Below are 20,033 nucleotides of genomic sequence, written 5' to 3' on the forward strand. Positions count from 1 at the left end.
AAATAAAATTAAGCTTTTAACAGACAAAAAAATACAAAACACCAAATATTACGTCATAGTGGCCAAAGTTTGAAAAAAAATTCCCAGGGACGCTTTGCAGCACAGCTATTACTTGTTGCTTTTTTCATGTTTTTTTTAAGGGCTGTTTGCACACATTACATGCAACTTCAGGGAAACCCTCGAAAATATACCCAACTGCCCCAGCAGATTACCGAAATACCCCACACGCATAGGTTTTTGTATATTGTTTGAAATCTACAGGGCACATTACATGACGCGCTCATTTCACTATGCAACAGCACGCAGAATGGGGCAATACTTTATACAAACGCAGCTTAGATTTAAAAATATATATTTTTTTTCAAGTATGCCAGCCATTTGCTTTTCTTGTGCACCCGCTTTTGTGGGCCACAACTCCCATCAACCTTAGCATTAGCTTGGCTGTAGCTGGCACTCTAGTGGTTAATATGTTAGCTTAGTGTCACCTTTAAATAAACATTTTATTTGGCTTGCATGCAAATACATATAGTGATTCATGAGAATCCCCTCTATGCATGCGCTCTCTTTCCCCGCCCCTCAAATATTTCCTTTGCGGGAGATGCGTCTCTTGTGCAGCACTACACATGCGCGCATTCTCACTGCTAGCCAGCTCCAGTGCTGGCTCACACAACACTTCCAGGAGGTATAACGAGGCCTGCCATGCGCATGTGCGCAAAGCTGCCCCAAAGCTGTCCCAAAGCTGTATAAGCTAAATATTGTAATGCATGTTTATATATTTATGTCAAGGTGCCCATCTGGCTTCACAGGGACAGGTAATTTATATTTTATAATGTGCAGCAACAAAAGGCTTCACATCAAAGCATCTAGCAGAGGTGGGCTTTCTTAGTTGCGAATGCATGAACAAACAACGTTATTGTTTATACAGCATGAAACCAAGATATTCTAACTAGAGAGCAGCTATGTGAGACAATTAGTGTCCAGACTGCCCCATACGTCACTGATACTAAGGTGCAATAAAAGTTACAAATTACAAGTTACAAGCTTTGATCTTAGAAGTAGAATTCAGAGAAAAGGGTTCTTGATCATACCTTTGGAGTAAAAGGTTGGACAACCCAAATAAATAGGGTGTTTATTGTAGGGTAGACAACCTGATGTAAAAAATAATACCTTTTTATTGATCTAACATTTCATTTTAACCCCTTGAAGACAGAGCTACAAAAGCTAAAGAAAAAAAAGAGATTGTAATATTTGTCCTGAGATTTTATCTTTTTTTTTTTTTTTACATTTTTTTGGAAGTTATATGATAATGACTACAAGTAGCATATTGCTATTTCAAAACCATGTTTAAAAAAATTGGTCATTCTGCCCCCATGTTCTGTTTGGGACATGTTTGAATCCGGTCATTTCAATTTACCCCATGATTTAGATTCTCTTGGATGTATAACTCCATAGCTTTAGTCTTGGCCAGAGACAATGGGTATACACCGCCACGGGAGGTACAGCACAGCGCGGAGGTAAAATGTCAGTGTCTTTCGTATCGAAGACATCTACAAATTCCTGATATTGCAAGGGTTCATTTGTGGTGTCAACAGAGGCCAGTCAATAACAGGATCATGAAGATGATGCCAGAAATATCCCAGCATCACAGGAGCAGAGGGAGAGGAGATGACATTGAATGCCAGTGTCTCTTCATGGAGGACAGTCACTGCAGCCAGTTGGAAAGGACATCCATCGATTGCTTCCATGTAGACTGGAGTGGGCTTAGTAACCTGGGGAATGCTATGAGACATACTGAATGGTCAATAAAGTCCTCAGCAGCCCCAGAATCGATGAGGGCCTGCGAAGAGATGTTTTATTAAAGAGACACGAGTACAAACATACAGATAACCTGGTCTCTGGGGAAGCGGCTGATAAACCCAGAGTAGGCCCCCTATCCTCTCTAGGCCATGAATGATTTCTCCTTCTCCGATAGTCTGCATGGGTTCTTCGGAAGGTAGCAGGAGTAAAATGCGGGGCAAGCGTATAGCAGTCAATCTTGCTAAAGTTGGTGCTCAAGGGGACATAAGTCAATGCAACCAACATAGGCAATGAGTTCCTCCAAGTCAGTGAGTAGATCTTGTGCTGCTAACTTAACCTTCAGTTGGCCAGACAAGCCATTGTTAAATCAAGCCACCAATGCCTCCCTCCCTCCCTATTATCTACCCCCACCTTGTACTTACCTTTCAGCAGTCCTGCGGCGAGTCTCCCTGCTCGGTCTCGGTGCCGGCTTGTAATGCATTACAAGCCGGCACCGAAACCGAGCTAGAAGGCTCGCAGAGGAGAGAGGGGCGCCGAGCGGGTACTGACAACTTGGTAAGCGAAAACCGCTCTGCGCCCCTCTCTCTCTTCTGCTTTAAAAAAAAAAAAGCACTTGGGGCGGCAAAGTGCCGCCCATCCAAAAGTGCCGCCTGGAGCAGTTGCCCCACTCGGCTCCATTGTCGGGTCGGCCCTGGCTGTGTGGCATGAGGTGCTGCTCAACCCTTAGGTTTGGTCAGAACCTGCATATATGTACAGCACAAAAAATATACAAACTAGGGGAGTGCATAACCTAACAAGCATAATAGGCATAAACATTCTGATTCCCAGGCTGCTACTGCTAGAATAATAATGACCAATAAGTACACAAAACAAAGAAAGAATTAATCACATACCCAGCGAATACCATTGAATATACACATAGTTTTTTATGTTCAAGAGGGCCACATCCTTTGCGTGTGTTATTATTACGTTTTAATATTTTTTTTACTGGAAGTAGGGCTACTAAGGTACACTGGGACACTTTTTTTTAAAAGTCTTATTTTTCATTTATTTCATTATTTTATTTTTTCTCTGCACTGCAATATAGCTAGCAATCCCTTTAAGGATCTCTTTTGATGCTTCCTATAAAGTTTTTTTTATTTTCTTTTATATTTCATATTAAATTTATTTTTTATGTATTTTTTCTAATCTCTCCTGTGCTGGTCACACTATGATGATCAGCAAGCAGGGCTCCATAGCCCTATGTTGCTGATCTCAAAATGACCAGCAGAGGGAGAAATCAGAGACCCTGCTGTGTCTCTGTTGTCCTCCAGTGGGTGGGCGTCAGCATTGCCTGATCATTAGACAGCCTGATCATTAGACAGTCTGATCATTAGATAGTCTGATCTCCTGTGCAGTGGAAAGGAGAAATCCCTGCTAGGGGGAAAAAGTCTGGACATACAGCTATGTCCTAAGGGGCATCTTGGCACATTTTTTGTGAACGTACCTTTACGTCAGTAGGGGTGTTAATGGGGACTGTGAGCATTCTTAAAAAAATTTCTCTCACACACTTACATACATACACACATTTACACACATTTACACACATGCCTCAAATCCATTATATTTCCCTCACTGGGCTCTACAGTATACAGTAACATATTGTTTCTTCTTCTATTGCATAATATGTCAAACGACATCTGTAGGTCTAAGTTTATACATGAAGGGCCAGACTGGTGATGACCAGGCGCCCTGGCACTTTAAAGCTGGCTGCCGCTTGATGACATAGGTCTGGCTGCTGGCTGGAAATGCATGGCTGCCGTCAGCCACACACTGCAGCACCCAACCTGCTGCTGGACATAATTGGGTGAGTATAGGAAGCAGATTGCCAGCACCCTCCAAGCATTTTCCCGGTGTGTCAGACAGCCAGTCTGGGCATGTGTATACAGGTGACGAAATTCTTAGAAAACTGGATTCCATGTATGCACAACACCAATGGTTTAATAGACCGATCCCCATGTGTAGAGAAGATAAACAAAGAAAGATTTTGCAGGCAGGCATAAACATGATCCTTGTATCTTCTACAATGAACCGGGAAACATGTACTTTTTACTAAATAAGTAAAAGTTAGACTTTGAATCTTTGGACACATATGAATCCAACATTTTACTGATAATCCAGGTTTTTTTTACTGTAAAGGAAAGTCCGAGAGTTTTGGAGTGTGATTGAACACAGACTGCCAAAACCAAATACAAAAGATGTACTATTTGCAAATGCTTCTTGCAGATGGAGAAATTGTGTATATGCCAGCAGTTGAGTCCAGTCAAATCACATTGTACAAAAGTATTGCTCTAGTTTGCAAGAGAGCACCAGATTTAGTATATTAGGGCACAATACCAGTTTAGAGTTTCACCTAAAAAAAGGCTCTGACAGGTGAGTAACCACCATCCTTTGATTTATAGAGGGATGCACAGTGCGGTGTGGAGGCAATTTGCCATTTGAAGATGGGACTGCATCAAAGCTATCGCATAGAGGACTATGACAAACTATTATTATTTATTGTTTTATATAGCGCCATCAAATTCCGTAGCGCTGAACTATGGACTGTCGCTGAGTAGGGCTGCTGCTGGTAATACCATTTAAGCAGATTAATCTGTTATTTAGGATAAAAAGGAGCCCCCATTTAGAGGGTGTAGTGGGAAATGTCTGCACAATTTTAGGAAGGGCAACATCAAAGTGATGTATTAATTTCCAATTTAATGTCCAGCTTTAGTTCAACAAATTAATGTCCTTATTTAATTTTTATTTAAGTCTCATTTCTTTAATTTACCAGTGGTTACTTTTTGAAACCTTGAAATTGCCCTGCAGGTACCCTAAGCAAATTTCCAGAGAATAAAAATCCATTTTATGCCCCTGCAGGAACCCATGCTACAAGCTCAGGGAAATGTGCTGCTTATCTATCTGCCACTAGGTGGCAGAATCTGCCTCTAGGTGGCAGAATCATTAGTTTGGCAGATGCAAAGGCCTAAAAGACATTATACTGTGACCATAAACACAGGAGATTCTCTAGAGAATAGCAGGATGGAAAATCCTCACCCTATTTTTCTTTGTTATTTTCACTCTGTATACTCCTGCTAACTCCTCTTAAATCTGTCCAGGTCCTGTTTTTTCCTTGCAATTTTTGTTATTTCTATTACGGTACTTTTTCCACAGGACTGACATATTCCTGTCTACCTCTTCCCCTATGAGTGACATGTCCGTGTATGATCTTTTGTTCCTACAGGTCTGATATAATTCTGTCAGTTTTCTGTAACAAATTCCAACAGATCCTCTAAGTGGACATACTCAACCTTGATAACCCACCTATGAGTACCCCAGCGATGTAACATTATTGCTACCCTGATACATTTTTCATGTATGTTATCATATTATAAAACTTTAGCCCTGATTCACCTATTATAAAGCCATATACAACGCTCCTAACATCAGGTTGACACAGTGTCCAGAACCATAAAACATTACCCACTGTGACTTTGAGGTACACATAAACACCTATATGAGCTTCTTGGACATCCCATTCCAAAACCATGTGCATTAAAATGAAGTTGGGGTAAAGGTCAGGGCTCTCTGCAGGCCGCTCAAGTTCCTCCACACATCTTCTTTATGGACGTTGCTTTGTGCACAAAGTTCCCCAAATTGGTGCCACAATGTTATTCTTCACTGGAATTAAGGGACCTAGCCCAAACCCTTAAAAAACAAACTATTATCCCTCCTCCACCAAACTTTCCAGTAGGCACTATGTATTCCAGTAGGTAGCATTCTCCTGGCATCCGACAAACCCAGGTACCATCAGACTTCCATTTGGTGAAGCTTGAGTCATTACTCTAGTGTCCCATCCTGGTATTGTGCATAGTGATTTTTGTCTTTTCGGCCAAGGAAACCCATTTCATGAAGCTCTTGACGTGCAGAACTTTTGATGTTGTTATTTGAGAGGGACTCTGAAACTCTGTATTGTGAGATGCTACAGTGGATTGGCGCTTTTTAAACACTAAGCACTCAACAGATAGGCTCTGTGAGTTTGTGAGGTCTAGCAATTTGTTCCGGAGCTGTTGTTAGTAGTGGACGCTTCCACTTCACAATACTAGCATTTACAGTGGACTAGAGCAGATCTAGCAGAGCAGAAACTTCAACTGACTTGTGGCAAAGGTGGCGTCCTGGGACAGTGCCACATTTAAAGTCACTGGGCTTTGTGGGTGGAGATGTGTGTGCGTGTGTGTCCGTTTGTATATTCTATGTCTGACTGCACCAGGCAACCTTCACATACACATGAACATACTGGTGCTCGAAATAAAAGGCCTTTTAATCAGACAATCAGACAAAGGTTTGGGTGAGGTGGTTTTGAAAAATAGCCCTTGTCAGCAAAAAGTTAAATCCCACACTGTCTGGTGGATTCTTCACTGGTTTCATGTATTTTCCCCTTTTCTCTGATTTCCATTGTCTTTTTTTATCTATTATTCCCAATGTTTTGTTGCGGTTGTTAGTGACCCTATATTTTCCTAATTGTATTTCCTCTCCTCTTTCTCCACCTTTGTCCTTATCTCATCTTTCCCCTTTTCCTGCTAAGCATTGTTCCTATCTTTGTTTACGTAATGTCTTTCTCTGTAGTTTTATCCTCACCCACCTCAATCATTATTTTTCCCCTTGTTCTGAACCTCTCCCTTTTACTTATCTCGGAGGTCTCACTCTTTCAGTAATGTGCATTCTGTCTGGATCTCTCTCCTTTGTAAATGTTTATATACGTCTGTAGTTACTGCTGCCCACATTGTTAATTTGCCATAGGTTGTCAGTGCAATTTGTGAATCAGTATTTTACAAATATGTACCAGTAAACATTCCTAGCCAAGCTGGTATTCAAGGGATTAATTGTATTTTTTTTGTTAGTAAAAGCTCCAGGTATGGTTCTCATTCTGGAAAGCAATGTTACCCAGCACAGAAGAATATGAATCCATGACTTGTTTTGTCCTTTTGCTTGACAAAGTAAATAATGCATGTTTTTGAATTTATCTAATATTGAAGGCTGGAAGAGGCAGTGATGCTAGATGATTTTCCAGGGATTGGTAGAGTAAAATTCAGTTTGCTTTATTGATTATTGATTGATTATGGATTATCTTACTGGCAGGCACCATTGTTGAGGGTACATGTGCACAGTCATCGGAGGTGCCCTTTTATGAGCTCCCTTAGCAGCTGTCTGCCAGGGTATCAGAGTACCCCGATACGCAATCAAACAGGCGGAAAATGTAAAAGGAACGGGCCGGGTAGAATATTACATATGGAAACACTCTGCAGGGAAGGCGAAAGTTGTGTGTGTGTGTGTATGTGGGGGGTAAGATCACAGCTAATGGAAAAGCCATGACATTTTCATCAGCTGCACACAATGAACAGCTTGTAGAATTTTGACTAGAGGTCAAAAGCAACAAATTGGAAATATTTAGAAATGTATCAGCTCAGCTACAGCCTAAGTGTTAAAAGTGTGTGTCCGCACACTTAAATGTGTAAATACGTGAAAGAAACGTCTGTGGCAGGAGGTCGATTTAATAATATCCTTTCTGTGGGTACCGGATAATGACGTTGCAGTCTGTTCTGCCCACCAGACACACACTCACGGGAACTTCCTTTGCTGATGCCTCTACCATTACGTCCTGACAAGGGAAGTCATTTAATGTTGTATTATAGATCCTAATAAATGCACTGCTAAGCTACTGCATTTAGGAGGCCCATGTTTATTATTACTAAAAGTAAAGGATATTAGAGATGTCTTGCTAATTTTGTATTTTTAAAATAAGCTTGCCAGTGGTGTGTCGCTATGTTTCCTAAGCTCTTGGTAATTAGTAGCCAGCAGAGGTGCGCTGACACAGAGGAAGGTTACCATGGTGACTAATCACATAGACTGACCACATCCACAGTATGGTACCCACATGGGCCAAAAACATTACTGACTATTTAACCCTTACAATCGAGCTCTTCTGATCTCATCACCAGTGCGTAGTGCCATGACTAATTTGCATACACCTCTAAAATTAGCTACTCCAGATTCAATAGGAGGTTATTCACTATTTATGTCTGCAAATGTGAGTCAGGAAAGGGATTAATAATCAAAACTTCCTTAAACATAGTCTGCCAAGGAATGGGTTAATCCGTTCTTTCTAGATATCTGTCTAGGAAGGGATGCATCTGGTCTCACTGTCTCTTAAACAAAGGTCAAAGCACTACAGCTTTCTGAAAGGCGAGTGTTAGCGGCAGTACACAGACAATTCACAGTATATATTTTTATACATTGTTCATTCATGCGGGGGAAATGCATCCTGTTCAATTTCTGGACACTGACATAGTGGCGCCTGGGGCGCTTCCTCTGATGTCATTTCCTGTTGCTGAATATTTGTCCCTAGTGCCACCTGCTTAGCCTAAGGGAATTGTTATACCTTCCTTCTATACGTAAACAACAGTTTGCATTCAGAGCAGCTGCCTATTGCTAGTGTGAGTAATAGTGACACAGTAAAATTGTAAAATTGCAATAGTAAAATTGCATACGTTACTGTGCTGATGCATAATATATAATGCAATCACACCATAAGATATATGTTTTCCGAGGCTCAAGTTTATCACTTTATCTGAAAACATTCTTCTTTCAGCCATTTCAAGAGCCCCATGTATTTCTTGTCTGAACTGTCCATGGTTCATTAGCAAAAGAAAGCTATTACCCATGGAAAAAAGTGATAGAGATGGTCCTTGAGTATCTAGGGTTTCTTTACGATGGTCCCCAGACAGAAATTGTTAAGAAATCCAGGCATGCGGACAGCCAATACTAAAAAGTTTTATAAACATTTACAAACTTTCTAACTTTTTATCTAACCAAACAAGGGTACTTTTCTTTTAAAGGGTGTGGTTAGTGGTGTATCATTTGGCTTTGTCCAACGTGTTTGTGCCTTTATGTCCACAATGGACAGCTATGTATGTATGTAAATAATGTATTTAGAGACAGAAGAATACGTTTTATTTTATAATTTAATTTTTGCCAGTAGTATTGGGACATACAGTATGGGGCTATGTAACACTGTGATACATTTCTACTTACCATATTTTGAGTTCCTCAAAAAGTGTGGCATTGCAGGAGAAAAGATGTATTTTTTTACTAAATAAAATAAACTAAACAAAGTTTTCCCCAGCCTCCATGCGATTAGCAGTAACTTATACATAAAACGCATCCCGTGTCGGGAGAGATTCGAGTACATGTGCCATGACACACTACCTTGTCAGACATTGTGCCAATGTTACATGGGTGGAAAAGTGACATCACAGAATGCCATGGCTCCACGGTCCGAATTGCCCAAATCTGGGACTGAGCCGCGGCAGTCCGTATGCCAGAGCAGCCAACCGCCAGCACATAAACTCTGTGGTTGGGAACGTTCAGGCACATTAGGGACTGTTGGCAACTGTGACACTGGTATGCCAGCCTGTCATGGATGGGGTGCCCTGGGTTCAACCTCAAGGCAGAAATGCAGTATACTGGGAGAATGACTTCCCTGTTATATGTGCCTCTTGGTGGAAATAAATCAATTTTTATCCCTAGTCTACAAGAAAGTTCATATGACTTGGTTTTCCATGTAATATTCCTAGAGCAATTGATAAACTGCCAAGTCACCTGCTTTTTTTTCTAATTCACCAGCTACTGTAAGTGGATTATTTTTTTTAATAATAATAATTTTTAATACTGGTTTGGACACCACTGTGTCAGCTATTACGCCAGGATTTAAAATGTTGCTATGTATAAATAAGAGTAGGTATTCAGTGATATGGATATAAAAGAATCCCTCCCATACAATTCAGCTGAGTGTTCTTACCTATTACAAGTAAATCGAGATGGATTGCTCACAGGGATAAGTAAGATGGTTTTGAATGAAAAGGATCCTAGTTTTACAACATGCATTGACGTGACATGGACAAATGCAATACAATGGAACAGACCTTAGCCTTCCAAAACCATAACAGACCCGATCCTTATACTTTCCCTGCTGCTATGAAACCTTTACAAGGTTTGATGACTCAGTGGTATGCTGGTTCTTTTGTATGCTATGAGCTATGTCGTACGTCACACCAGATGACCTTCATTTCAAAGGACTACAATAAAGCTGTTTTTTTAACGTCCTCGGAAATTTTATTACCTAGATTCTATTATCATTGTTAGAATTTTATGGAAAGTTGTAATGGGCTTCAAACGGTGGTTTGGCGGTATGGTAGATGTATAGGTGTATTATTAATTCGGATACGGCAGTTGTATATTTTATTAATTGTGCCTTTTAGATCCCCTCTACGCAGCTACCTCTACTTTCTATCCAATGTGATTTTGGCTACCTGAAGCTTTCTGTATAGTTCCTTTTATCTCTTTTATTCCCCCCTAGACTCACCACATGACATGTATCCTTGCATTGGTTATTCCTTTGATGTGTAATAAATCAGCAGAAATTTTATGTAGCCCCCTCTCGTTTCATTTTGGCCCATATGTTGTGAATAGGAAAGGGGTGGCTTAATTTCCAGGATGTGGTTTGCATGTCTCATACAGAGATGATGAGACAGCTGAATAACTGTGCTGAGGTGAGAAAGAGAGGACTGGGTATTTCTGTTTGGAAAATATCAGCATCAAAACAAACAAAAACAGGCATTAAGAACAAAAAAACTGTGTTTTGATACTGTAGTGTAGTCAGGGCTGGTGCAAGGATTTTGGGCAAAACTACATTTTGCTGCCCCTTGTATCACGCCCTTGGGGGGATCATACGTCATATCATACACATCATACATATGCCTAAGCCACCAGTCCTCCTCTAATACAAAATGGAGTAGCTGGAGCCTGGAGGACTTATATATATATATGTTGGGGAATTGCTTATTAAGAGCAGCATCTGTCTCTCTCCTGCGTGTCAGGTCACAGCAGCCACCAGCAGGGCAGGTCTTAGGAGTTAAGGTGCCCTGTGCGAGCCACCCCCATAGTGACCCCCCTTCCTCACCCCATAGTCCCTTAGTCACATGCACATTCACACTTGCCCCTGCACATAAACATCCTAGCTTACACTTGCTCTTGAATCCACACACTTGCTTACCCTTAGACATTCTAGCCCTAAGATACAAACATTTTCAAAACACAAACACACTCTCTCCTTTCTCATTATTTCCCCTCTTTTATCTCTCTCCTTTCTCATTACCCTCTCTCTATTTCTCCTCCTATTTTTCCCTATCATTCCCCTTTCTATTTAACTCTCCTGCTCTTTCTCCTTATTTCTCTTTTCTTTCTTCTTTCTCTTTTCTCTCCTTTTTATCTCTATCTTTCATATGTGTGTTTCTCCCCTTTGTCCCTCATCTTCTCCTCATTATCTCTCCCCTTTCTTATTATATCTGCAACTTTTCCACCATCTCTCATCTTTCTCATTATATCTCCCCTTTCTTCCCATCTCTTTTCTTTCTCATTATCTCCATTCCCTATAGCTTCCTCTTTATCTCTTCATCTTCTTACTCTCTCTCTTTTCTTACCCTTTCTCACTAGCCATCTCTCCCATTTCCCAATATTTATATCTCTCCATTATCACTATCTAGCTACCCCTTGTCTTAATCGTTTAGCTTGCTGAAGTCCAGTGGTGAGAGCATGAAGCCTCTATCTCACTGCTCCATCACAGTGCGTATGGCTTCGCTGCTGAGCTCCGGGGTATGATGTCATATTATTATTGCGCACAGCATCAATCGCCAGCACTGCAAGAGAGCAGTGAGACAAAGGCCTTGTGCTCCCACGACAACATTCCTCCTTTGTATCAGGCAGCCCAGTCCCTGTCCTACTGATAGGTAGCGCCAGTTACCAGATAGGTAGGACACCAGTATTTGGTTCTTGCAGGGACTCACTGTCCAGCATATATTGTATGGTCATACTTTTGTGGTAGAGTATAAGGATTAACAATGTATGTGTATTGATTTTAATGGGTTTGGCCTTTAGCCTGGATAAAGGTGCACAGCAACCAATAAACTTCTAATGTCCTCCTGATATCAAGGACCATTATGCATATGCCAACACGACAGTTGGATGCGTTGCATTCTCCATGAACACTCAGATTATTAAAAAAAATCTAAAAAGCAGCAAAGATGTTAAAAAAGAACACAATAACAAGTTTGCCGTATTACTCATGCATTGCATCATACTGTAGATTTTAGTCCCGTGATCACTTGTGTGTGTAGGACTGTACAAAAATGATAGGAGCACAAGTGCTGCTTAGTAAACAAAATGATGTGGGGGTATTAAATAACACTAGAGCAATATATCTGGTAGACACTGCATTCATGTAATAAATGGAAACCTACCAAATGTGGAAAGGGAATAAACAGACTTAGAGTCTCACCACAGGGCTTGGCAGCAGATTCAGCAGCCCAATTGGCAGTGTGATCTGGAAGAGTCCACCTTACTGTTCACTGCAATTGCACAGCCCTCAGACTAAACTGGAGTCTATAGAGACAGTAATATATTTAGAGCTTAAAGGGGAACTGTCCCCTACGCAGCTTTTACCAAACTAAATGAATTTATTTGTGAAGTTGTTTATCATATTGGTCTAATACTTTTGACAATGTTTGGTTATTAAATAGGCAATTTCATATCAGGATAGCTGTGATCTATGGCAAAAGGTGAGAAAACTAGCATATTACGGTAATTCATTTCCTGTTTGGCGAGCCTTGAACACACACATATATATATATATATATATATATATACTTACTACAAGTTATATTTTACAGAGCGGGTGGTAGATAAATGCAGTGGCCCCCAGCAGAAGTGATAGTGCTTAATACAATAAAGGAATATAAACATGCATGGAATAGGCATATGGTTATCCTAAATCTTAGACAATATCAAGGACAGATTAACATCTGGGTCTTTCCAGCAGGGGGAAATGGGAAAGCTAGATGGGCCAAATAGTTCTATGTAAGTGTTTGAGGATAGCTTTTTACTAGTAAACACAGCAACTACTATTTTATTCATGTTATATGCATTGCTGAAAGAATAATTTTACATTTTTTTATAGTCATGAGTTTATTAGTTTAATGCATTTAGTATGTTTTGTTTCCTTTGTTTATACTGTGCTCTTTAACTTGCTTACATAATCATGTGCTAGTGTCCGCTTCCTTTTTTGCCAAAAAAAACCTAAAGCTTGATCTCATTTTTTGGCAGAACTTTTAATGGAACCAACAGTCAGGAGGATCATGACATATTCATTGCAACTCAAAAGAAGTCTTAGGTCGAGGTATTCTATTGTTTACAGGAAAGGAACATTTACACATCTCTCTCTCTGCAAGCCCATTTCTAAATATATGTCTGCCCCTTTACTACACACATGCTTGCCCCACACTGAATGCCTGCCTGCCCCTTCACTGCACACATGCTTGGCCCACACTAAATGCCTGCCTGCCCCTTTACTACACACATGCTTGCCCCACACTGAATGCCTGCCTGCCTGCCCCTTCACTGCACACATGCTTGCCCCACACTGAATGCCTGTCTGCCCCTTCACTGCATACATGGCTGCCTGGCTACCTGGCCTCATACATGCCTGCCACGTTAATGTGAGTGTCGGTGGAAGCCTGCCTCACTGTATTGTTGCCTCATTTATTAATGAACGCTTGTCTCCTTCTTACTATGTGCCTGCTTCTCTTTTAATTTCCTCTCCCTCTTTATACTGCTGTTTGCATCATTTTATCTATATATTTCTGCTTCTTTCCTTTATGTAGCTTTTTTTTTTTCAAATTAAAATTAGTGATGCTGGAATCACGAGTTTGGATAGTTCTGTTTCCATTTTCTTTGGAATGTTGGCAGCGTTTCTGATCACAGGACCCAGACCCTTGGCCAGAAATAGGGATGGGGCGGAGGAGGGGTGAAAGAGAGAAGTACGGTATAAAATGAATAATGGAAAAGATGCATGAAAATGAAGTTTGCAGAAGTGTTTATGATATCTTTTAAACACGTACATATACTGGAGAGATGTTTATCAATCATTGCAAGAAATCTGTACTTCCAACAAGAGGCATTGATGCCCATTGCTTTTGGGGATCAATAAAACAAACTGCCATTTACAATAAATAACAATCCAAATATTATTTAATTGTGAAACTCTGTTCCATTACTCAACAACTGGTGTCACGGGTTCATCTTTTGAATCTAGTAAGTCATGAATGGTATTTTATCTATGCATGAATGTCCATGCTTGCACGTGCACAGGTTAGCTGGGTTCATGGCTGAACCTAGCAGTACCCTGCCCATGCCAATGGCATTATAGCAGGTTAAGCTACGTAAGGACATTATCTTGACAATATGCCTGGTGTTTCTTGAAGTAAAACTATACAGGGATATAGATCATGAATCAGGGGTTCCAAATGATTTTAAAATGTAGTGGTTCCAACAGAGTTCTCTGTAATAAGAAGCCATTTACATTGGTTCATTCATATACATTCTCCTCGGTCTGTGTGATGTATTTGTACCTGTTCTATAATATAGGGAGCTGGTGTGGTGGCGGGTGTTGCTAGCTATATGTATGTATGAGCTGTAAAGGGGTATGAGCTGTAAATGTTTAAGATGGGAGCTGGAAACATGGTTCACCTAGACCTAAATCCAGAGGATTTGGCAATAACCACACTGTATATCACAGGATTGTTTCACATAATCTGTCAGTTTGTGCTGACATGACTAGATCGCACTCCATCACCCTGGCCCATATTTTGTCTCACATTAAAAGCATGTAAGGTAATTTAACATACACCACTTCTTTGGAATCCATATTTATCACTATTAATATTTTTGTTGTTAGAATTTAAAAATGATAGATTTTTCGAATGATCAGCAAAGCCCCTAAGACTCTAAGCAGTGTAAATGACAAGCCTCACCCCGGCTGCTGTGGAACTCATTATGTCGTGGGCAGTCATGGCATCCACCCAACCATTCCTTTTTCTGCACCGGTTACGAAAAAGTTACGAACTGTTACGAAGATTAAAAAGGCAAAAGGTAATGGAAGTTCAAACACAGCATGTTTAATGTATGGAGTTGTCACAAATAGTTGAGCTGCGTGTATTGACATTTACAGTCTGATTAATACCCAGATATTGAGTTGAGTTGAATAAAAAAAAATAAAAAAATCTGATGAACTGTAAGAACCCAAACCTTTCATATATATGTGTATGTGTATATATATATACAGTATATATAAATATATGTGATTGTGATTAGGCATGTGTGGCAATCAATAGGTAGATAATATGAGAATTAAATTATTTTGTCTGAATATATCCCTTGCCAAACGTCCAATATGTCACTGGCCAGTTTTATTCGCCACATTATCTTGAAGTGAAAGTAAGACCTTTTCAAGCAGTCTGCTTTCCAGAGAAGTGCTCACCTGGCAGCTGGAATAAAGGAACTCCAGCACTGGTGGCAAGGATCCCTCAGGAACCAACGTGACTAATCCTCTAATCCCGTTTCATGTGGCTAAAAAAAGCATATGGAATTCATAAACCGCCAGTAAAAAAAAGCCAAAGTGGTGACCCCGTGTGAGGTGAAATATGGACAGTAACACAATACATAGAAATGTACTCATAGTTATCTGGTGTGGGATATAGTAAGAAACAGGGTACATTCATTTTATCGATATTTGCAATGCAGGGTTTGCATGTCTTATTCAGTTGATCTCTTTTCCCATGTGGTTCTCATTTGATCTATACCCACAACGCAGGGTGTGCATGTCTTATTCAGTTGATCTCTTTTCCCATGTGGTTCTCATTTGATCTATACCCACAACGCAGGGTGTGCATGTCTTATTCAGTTGATCTCTTTTCCCATGTGGTTCTCATTTGATCTATACCCACAACGCAGGGTGTGCATGTCTTATTCAGTTGATCTCTTTTCCCATGTGGTTCTCATTTGATCTATACCCACAACGCAGGGTGTGCATGTCTTATTCAGTTGATCTCTTTTCCCATGTGGTTCTCATTTGATCTATACCCACAACGCAGGGTGTGCATGTGTTATTCAGTTGAGCTCTTTTCCCATGTTGTTCTCATTTGATCTATACCCACAATGCAGGTTTTGCATGTGTTATTCAGTTAATCTCTCTCTATATCCCTGTAGTTTTCATTTGATCAACAGCAGCATGTGAGCTGCAGTGCTGTTGCTGCCCTCCTTCCATGAGGTGCAGTGCCCTCTACTAATTGTAGCCAGCCCACCTGCTCTCCCTTACATGTACAAATATAATATTGTACGCCGAGCATGAGTATGCCTTCGATGTAACCTGGAGTGGTGTCCCCTAAGCTGGATAACAAGAGCAGACTATCATCCTACTGGGACAAAAATTTGTAAAAGTTTTACCTACACTTGCTTATCCCACAGCAACTGGTCCCATTCATTGAGTCTATTATTGACCTTATCCCAGCTGCCTGCACTTGCTGACCTTGATGAAGCCTAAAAGCAGGGGCAAGGATGGAAATGGAAAATTTTGGGTCCAAGACGGTGTCAGCCTGCAAACTCCTCGCAGGAATAAAACTTTTCAAAACTTAAAATACATCTACTTTGAAGTTCCTTTTCCCAACCACATTTGGAGGCGTTTATGCTAATGTCAGTAGAGAAAGAAGCCATGATGGAACTAAACTAAAACATTTTTCTAAGCTTTTAAAATTAAAAAGTGTTAAGACTTTTAAAATTCATTATTATTTAACAAATGTTTTACACATTTTACCTCTAAAGAATAATTTTACACTAATAATAGTTTTACACACTACTTAGCAAATTATTTTGCACTTTTTTAGCTGCAAGTTTTTTTGCTACTGTGAAAGTGATTTCTGCGTCATGGGCCACAGTGATATTAATTTATGTTTTTATATGTATCATTTTATGACTAACGTGTTCTTGAAATATACTTGAAAAATGCATGGATTGTCCCTATTATGAACAAAAAAATAATATTTAGGCTGCGACACCACCATGAAATATGGGGCTGGTATTTAATTATTTTCAAAAATAGTTTTGAATCCCGTTCAAATGCAGAAAACCTTGTCCTGCGTTTGAACGCACAGACAGGCTATCCCACAAAGCAGGTAGCATCTCTAGAGCTTATGGGAAGGATGCACATGGACATCAAATGCACAGCCCTGCCCTAGAAGGGTTTCTTAACATTTCTGTTTCCCACTGCAGGGAGCCTGTGATTTATTCTACTGCATCTTGGTACAGTGCTGAATACACATGGCCATTGAAAGCATACTGTCATCATGCACATAAAATGAACACACATGCCATATTTTGGTAATTTTTATATTTCTAGTGTTACAAAATGCTTTTTTTCATCCATAACAAATAGCTTTTTTCATAAAATTTACAAAAGATGTAAAAAAAAAGCCCCAAAACCCATAAAAACACGGATTTTTCCCACGTGAAAAGCTTTAATGAAACCTGCAAGAGGGACCCTAAGCCCCATCTCCAGTTATGATGCACAGCTTGGGGAATGCTGCATTATGTCATCCCTCCACAAGGCGCTGTTTGAGGCTTTGTTGCTATACATGCTAGCAGGCGCTTGGAGGGTAGAGTAACCAAGACATACACTGTACCCCAAACTATGCACGTTCTCTGAACCCCGATGCAGCTCTTAGTGGTGGAGGGAAAGGGTTCTTCACACCTGGGTGGCTCAACAGACCCCTCTGGCAGTAGGAAGACGCAGAGCCGCCTGACCTGCAGGAGCTGTGCGCAGGGCATGGAGCCTTATTATCAAATAATAATAATTATAATAATAAAAAATATAAACCAAAGGAAGGAGAAAGACAAGAAACAAGCAAATGTGACCCCTGACCCCTGAACGTACCATGTGATCTGCCCTTCTCAACTCCATCCCTGCCATAGACCTGCAGAGCTATGATTAACCCCTTCCCTGCCGCAGAAATGTGCAGAGCAGAGATTAACCTATTTCCTGATATAGTAAGCTCTGCAGAGTTGTGATTAACCCCTTCCTGAATAGACAGTGGTGTAGAGCTTAACCCTTACTCTGCCAGGCTTGTAGAGCTGTGGTTAACCCTTCCGCCACAGAGATGTGCAAAGCAACTATTAAACCTCCTCCTAACACAGACCTGCAGAGTAAGTGATTAACTCTTCCTTGAAGAAGACGTGCAGAGCAGTAACTAATGCTTTCTCTGCCAGAGACCTGCAGAGTGCCAACTTAACAAAACACAGCAAGACCATGCTTAAAACCTGCGGGTACTCCTTAGAAATGCAAACTAAACCCTTTCTTTCAAGAGTCCTTGGGGTACACTGGATGATGCAGGGCAGAAAGGAGGCGTCAGAATTTGGAAGGGCTGGGGGCACCATACAAGGAACTTCAGAAGCTGGGTAGCACTGGATTTAGACTTGTCCCTCCCTTTCCCACATACAGATTCCTGCTCTGCAAAAAAACAACACTTACCTAACTCCTTATCTGTCCCCAAATTATAGGTTATGTAAATTTCCCTAACTGTCTACCTTACGAGCATTACAGCTTATATCTCATTTTGTTGCTTTGCTTCTGCAGATGTTTTACACAAGTCGATGAGCCAGTTTCTGAATTGAAAATACCCGCAATCTACCTGCACAAGAGGTAATTCTTAACTCATCCGGGCTTTTCATTCAGAATTTAATTGGACGTAGTAACTAAAATAATCTAAACACTGTAAAAAAAAAACAACTCCTGTGCCAGCTGACACATCATTACATTTTAGGCTCTTCCTAAACAGGGTAGTATTGCTTCTCTGCACTGTCCCTTTAACACCATTGCTTACTGGCTGCATGTAATGAATACCTCCTTCATATTGTGGTAATGATAGAGACTGATAGTGACCGCCTCTGTACCTTTTAATGGGGAATAGATTTACAAGACATATAACGTGGCTGAAGAAATATAGTTGTTGGGACTGGTAAAGTATGTTTGACTACTAATATTGCATTCTGGATGACAGTCCTTGGGGAGGTTTGTAATGATTATATATGACTTAAAGAATACTAAAGCTGCCTTACAACAATGGGGTCCTCCTTCCTGGTACTGCCATCCTTTGGGGTTTCATAGTACTGAGGGGGGTTCTACAAGATGAGCTCTGGTAACACAGCCCAAGGCGTTAGGAAATAAAAGCTATTCATTTCTCTGACATAGCTTAGGCTCATAGCACCCCCTTAGAAATCACCATAAGGTAATATTGCACTAAAATACCAAAATACTATTTATAGTCTAAAGGAGAAATACCTTCCTTGCTAATTTGTGTTCACAAGAAGTCCACGTCGCTTTCACAATGGTAGTGTCATAAGCAGATTCAGTTTGCTCAAACAGTCTGACTTTGAGGACATGTGACGTATGGGCCTGTAGACAGAATTTAAGCAGGATGCTTCTTCCCCACTGACACTTTTACACACCACAGGTGAGAAAAGTAAGGAACAGTAAAACAAAAATAATTTCCGTACGTTTATCAGAGGTATTTTTAAAATAGTAATCATATTTAAATAGAGCTGACTTGACAAATGAATACAAAAGAAACAAAGTACCTAAATACCAGTTTCTCCTGTATGAAAGAGCCTTTTATAACATTCATAAATATATGTAAACATTTCTGTACATTGAAAGCATCTTACAGATTTGAAGTTGCATGTGCTAGTTCACAGGAGGCTTTCACTTGCACCCTTCACTTCCTGCCATTTTTAATTTCAGCCTCTGCTCAGAAAGTGCTCTTAAGAGTAAGTGCAAACATACACGCTCTCTCATAGAGGAGAAACTTGTATTTTATGTATACTTTCCCTTTTAGTGGATATTTTTTATTGATTGAGTGATAACTTCGTCCCGCTCAGCGATCTACTAGTCAGTGTGCAACAGAATGCACTTAAGCTCCAGACGGGAGGTTGATTCATTCTGTGTTTCTAGGAATGGAGAAATGGAACTATTCAATGGAGAAATATTTTAAAAACCCTCTATATGTATTCCGGGCACCCACTCTTAAAAGAGAAAGTCTTATGTTTACTTTACTGTTCCAAAAGATCAATGAAGCAATATTGATAGAATGTTTGAGGGCAGGTGCAGATATTGAAATCACAAACTGGCATTAGCTCATTTAATAACTCTCTGGGTTTGTTTTTGCTTTGCACTAATCCTTGTAGGTGGCAGCTGGGCTTTTTATCAATTGTAACAAAAA

The sequence above is a fragment of the Sceloporus occidentalis genome, unplaced genomic scaffold (genome assembly GCF_023333645.1).
Source record: "Sceloporus occidentalis isolate IW3139 unplaced genomic scaffold, rSceOcc1.0.p SCAF_24, whole genome shotgun sequence".
NCBI classification, from domain to species: domain Eukaryota; kingdom Metazoa; phylum Chordata; class Lepidosauria; order Squamata; family Phrynosomatidae; genus Sceloporus; species Sceloporus occidentalis.